At 47.2% G+C, this 5,403-nt stretch overlaps 1 pseudogene; it reads right to left on the bottom strand.

Moving 5' to 3' along the window:
- Window positions 1–1,306: 1,306 nt before the first annotated feature.
- On the bottom strand, window positions 1,307–3,128 carry LOC144365100 (actin-binding protein WASF3-like; annotated as a pseudogene).
- Between the last annotated feature and the right edge of the window lie 2,275 nt (window positions 3,129–5,403).

The raw sequence follows: 5,403 nt of genomic DNA, 5'->3' as shown, positions 1-5,403 counted from the left end.
TGAGCCACTGAAACTTCATACAAAAATCACCAACAAGCATTTATTAAGTGAATATCCACAGGAAACCTGCCCGAAAAGGGCCCTTCCAATTTCACATTTGACAAGTGCATGAAAAGGCAATGAAATTATTCAGTAGAACATTTGAATTCACTCAGTAGCTACCAAATCAAGAAACTGAATGCAGAAACATTTGATTCTCCTGTTGTTAGACCTTTCCCTCTGCAACCAACTTCTTCTGAAACACATAGTAAAAATGAAAATAAAAAGGCAAAACAGTGTCACCTACTGATTGGAAGACATCACTCTTGACATAGTCATTAATCTTGCAGCTCACAGACACTCAGCAAGTCTACAGAATCTTAATGATCAATAAGGGTAAAGTAAATACTTTCATGGCCAAGAGGGAAACAAGATGCTGTTTTCAGAACAATGCAATAGTTACAGTATATCTCCTTGTGTGCAGCATGATGTGCTATATTTAGTGTCACGTATTACACAATAAATACTGAAAAAAACAGAAATTTTGGATGTGCAGAAGCAATATCACATTATTAATTCAAAAGGTGCTAAGCTACAGGATTATAATACCACAATTTGGGTGCTGAAACCATCTGAAATCCCCAGTGAACTTCCACACACACTGTACTTGTGGTTCACCTGCCACTGTCCCTGTATGGCCTTAGTCAGACCAGTTGTTCTCATCAAACTCAGAGTCGTCATCGGAGTCTCTGTACTCTACAGCAATGAGTCTGGACAGGATTGTGGCCACGTCGTTTCCAACAGGCTCCTGCTTGGCCTCTTGCTCACGTTGCTCCTGCAACTTTTTCAGCTGAATTCCTAGAGACACGACATAGGGGTGAGAATTAAAATGTTCTGATTCCTCCAAAAGGAAAGAAAACTGAACAGGGCTACTGGACTTGGTTTTTCTAAGTTTAAGGACAAAAGGTTTTAGAAATTTGAGGGGAGAAAAGAGTGTGCGAAGTCCATTTTAAGATTAGTTGTGACTAAGGTGCACATGAACACCTCAATGGAAAGTTCTAGAGCTTCACTGTTTCATATGCCTGCCTCTAGTCTCTTCTCAATTCTTTATCATGATATGCATACCTGACAACTACAAAAATACTCCTAATATTAAAAAAATCAAACAAGCATCCTTTGACTCCAAAAAATCATTTAATGTGTAGAGCTATCGTTTGAAGGCAACAAGGTTGAAGTTTGCTAGAGACCTAAAGAAATCTCTCTATAATGAAGGCTGTGTATGTGGGGTGCTCCACTTACCCATCCTGATGGTAGCAAGGAGGTCACTTCAAGCATCACTTATTGGGGGCTGTGCAGGCTCAGGACGCTTTGCCTCAGCTACAGAGGGCCATGCATTGGGGAGGATGAAAGAGAAGAGCCGGGGCCAGGAGGGCCTGGTGGGGGAGGTGGTGGACCTGGAGGCGGTGGTGCTGTGATGAGGAGCCCAGCTGAGGGTGGATGAGGAGGAGCTGCATATGTGGAACCAGCTGATGCAGGAAAGGGGGGCTGCATGGGGATCTGGAGAGGGCTGACAAAAGCAGTTTGTGCTGAAGGAATCATGGGTGGAGGTGGAGGAGGAGGTGGTCCTGAAGGGTTGTAATACTCAATTATCTGTGCCAGGAGCATCCTAATAAAGAGATGTAACAGAGTCACCAATGTAACAATAAAGGGCCATGTCCCCGAGTTCTAGTATGCCTAATCAAACAAGTTCCCCCAGACACAATGCCCCCTACCAGCCAGACTTCAGTCACTGCAGAAAGCACATGCCCACTCTGTGGTTCTGTCATTTTACAGTCCTACATTATTCATTATGATGAATGCAAGACTTATTGAAACACACACACACACACACACACACACACACACACACAATCATTGAAGAGGAAAGCACCTTCTGTGAATACTAAAATAATGTAGTTGCTGCAGAAGAGCAATGGCATCCTTCATCCTGGGCATCTCAAAGGGCTTAGAAACTTGTCTCCTGAGGGCTGCATGGCCAACCAGATGAGGAAAATACTATATTCTCTAGCCCAGTTCCATGGAAGCCCTGGGACCACAGCACCCAGTAGCGTGTCAAAGGCTTTGAAAAGTTCTAAGCCAAGAAATCAGCTGATTTCTGCTCAGTCAAGGGTTTTCCCAGTCAACTGGACCACAAGCCCTCTCTGTGCCTGAAAGCAGCACTCTGGGATTCCTGGTTTCACCAGGGCACAAAAAGAATAGCCAAGTCTGTATGGTCTCCCCTTTGAGGGCTGAGAATGTACATTTAGAAAGTGACACCAGTGCTCTGCGTAAAGAACACACATTACAGAAGCATATGTTCAACTTCTCTGGGTACTGACTCTGAGAGTTAAGACAAAAACAGAGCTAAAGAAGCCCTATTAAAGTCAAAGAGGGAGCTTGATTTGATGAATTTGAGAATTTGAACAGTTTCACAAAACAGCATGTCATCCTTTATCAATGCCTGATTTAAAGATCCTTTCAAACACATGTAAGTATGTATGCAAAGAGAACACATATACAGGAACACAGCTCTCAACCTGGAATTTAGCTGTAATAAGGTAGGGTCAGTAGCACACCTAGTTTATTTAACATAGAGTAGGACACCACTGAAGTGTCTACATCCAATTAGTCTTGACTATATTCTGGTATCTAAAATATTGAGGTTAAAATTCTTCCACAATACATTAAGATTCAAATGCAAAAACAAGTAGCATCTAAAGTACAAGGAATACTGATTTACCCATAATCTGCTGGAGCCATTGATGCAGAGGCCTGGGACCCCTCTGGGTTCTGGGGTGGTGGTGGTGGTGGCAGCTGCTGTAGTCTGTATAGGGCCATGTGCCTCACCGAGGCAGAGGGGGCCTGGTACTCATGTTCAGGGGCCTGGTTTGCAGCCCCATGTTGTGGTGCATCACCGGCAGTGTAGGAAGGGGTGACCGACTGGGGATGCAGAGAATGGTTGGGTGTAGCTGGATAAGAATAATCTGTAACTTCTGATGCATGGGATCTGACATTGGAGAAAAAGGAATGAAAGAAATTTAAATTGTTTAAAAAATTTCCCTTATCAGGCAGAAGCATATATATGAATAACAACATTGCCACGGCACAGAAATAAGCAATTTATTTCTTTAGCTATCAAGTAGGTCTAGTCCCATGACAGCTTCCAAGCAACAACATAATTACTATCTTAGCGGCAAGCCCCAGTGTTACATGGATTCAGAATGATTCACAGCTTTGAAGTAAGTAAGACAGACCAGCAAGCAGGAACCAGCAGAGCCTCATTTTCACAGTATTTCATGTACTTCTTTTCTAAGAGATAAGACTACAAGATGAATCTCATTTCATTTAGAAACAGCATCTCAGACAGGATTTCGGTGGCAATGAAACTGACAGTATATAATTAGAAAATACAAAATGGGATTTAAAGATGGCGGCGAAGGGAGTGCATCACCCCAGTGCGCCGCATCACTGAGCCAGTGAAAGAAGATATGAAATGGCTGAAGGATATCTTGTTGGGAATTTCCAGTGAAATTGAGGCGCTACAGAATCTAATAGACAGGTTTCCATCGTGCGAGGTTCGGCAGTGGGAGCTCCATTTCTCCGCACGGAGGGTCGCATAGCCTGATTGCTCCGCGGCGGGTTGTCTGTGGCGCGCGCTGGGGATCGGCAGGGAGCCGGAGCGGGAGAACAGCGAGGAGAGGGAGAACAGCGATACGGATTCGGAGGGCCCCTGCCAGTGATACATCGGCAGCGCTTGGTGCGGAGTTCCGGCTTGAGACAGAGGAGAGAAGCGGCGGTTCCAGTCACCGGTCTGACCGCGGAGGACGGCGGCCTCCATCTTGGAGAGATGATGTAATCATCCCATTCTTCTGCTGATCTCAGCTCATTCAGCTACGGAACAGGTGAATTCAGGCTGGTATTTGCCTTCGTCTAGCAGACAGATTTCTTGCTCAGGATCGGGACTAGGGATCCTGTGGAGAATACTCTTGAAGGCTCGTGCCTGGCAAGGCGTGCGCCGGGCACTGAGCAGCGGGACTTGGGTTCCCGGGACTTGGGTTCCCGGGGCTAACCGGGCCCAGGTCTGAGGAATCTGCGGAGACTGCCTGTGAAGGCGAGCTCCGAGTGGAGCGTGCGCTGAGCTTGGGGCGACTGGGTTCTGACTCCTGAGACAGTTTTGGCCTGGGGCTGGGGAACCCCGGGGGTCGCTCGCTGGGGCCAGCTCCCAGCGGAGAGAGAGAAAGGCGGGGTTCTTGCTACCTAAGCTGCTTTGGCCCAAGGCTAGGGAACCGGCGGTGACTGCTTCTCGGCCAGGGTCCTGCTGGGAGCTGTGGGGGCAGAGTGGAGCTTCCACCTGCGCCCAGAGCAGGCCAAGTGACCCGCCTGCGTGGTACCATGAAACCCCAAATGCAGCTGGTGCTGAAGAGAGAAGCCGCCCACGCTTAGAATAGGACCAGCGACCCACTGGCAAGACAGGCCAGGTAGCTTGCCAACGTGGTGGACACGTAACACTGAGGCAGTCGCGTCACACTGGTTGGAGTGGGGGTGGAGCAGGGTCGCCGCCCGGGTCCGGAGGGGGCTCAGCGACCCGTTGGAGAGGTAGTCAGGTACCCCCATTGGGAGTGGGGGCTGTGCAGAACTGTGACCCACCGGCCTAGAGGTCTGCCAGCCTGGTAGACACGTCACACCAATTGGAGTGGGGGCACAGCAGAGCCGCCACCCACATCCAGATCAGGACCAACGACCCCAGGGTGTGGTAGTTACGTTACCACAATTGGAGTGGGGTCAGAGCAGAACAGCCACCAGTGCCTGCAGTGGGGGCAGACCTGCGACCAATTAGCGTGGTAGACAGACCACCCTAATTAGGGGAGGAGCACAGCCACTACCCGCCCTGCAAGGGAGACTTCCCAACTATACAAGAGCAATATAAATAAATAGGAGGTAAATTTCAAAAACACAACAGTTGCACCAAGCAGGAAGAAACGCGAGCAGTATGAAAAGACAAGGAAAGAAAGGTCCACAAGCAATGCAGGTCAACTCAACTTTAGAAGAGGTAATAGCTGCATCAGATGGAATGTCAGATAAAGAGTACAGGATATATATGCTTCAGATGATCTGGAGTCTCAAGGAAGACATGAGACAGCAAAATCAGACAATGAAAGATCACATTGACAAACAAATCCAGGAAGTAAAAGATCAATTCCACAGGGAGATAGAGGTAATAAAAAACAAACAAATTGAAATCCTGGAAATGCAGGAATCATTAAACCAACTTAAAAACTCAATTGAGAATACTAACAGCAGATTAGACCACTTAGAAGAGAGAACATCAGACAATGAAGACAAAGTATTTCAACTGGAAAAGAACATAGACAGCTCAGCAAGTCT

Source organism: Ictidomys tridecemlineatus, chromosome 6 (assembly GCF_052094955.1).
Source record: "Ictidomys tridecemlineatus isolate mIctTri1 chromosome 6, mIctTri1.hap1, whole genome shotgun sequence".
In the NCBI taxonomy this organism is placed as follows: Eukaryota; Metazoa; Chordata; class Mammalia; order Rodentia; family Sciuridae; genus Ictidomys; species Ictidomys tridecemlineatus.
This window is presented reverse-complemented; position numbering and strand designations above follow the sequence as displayed.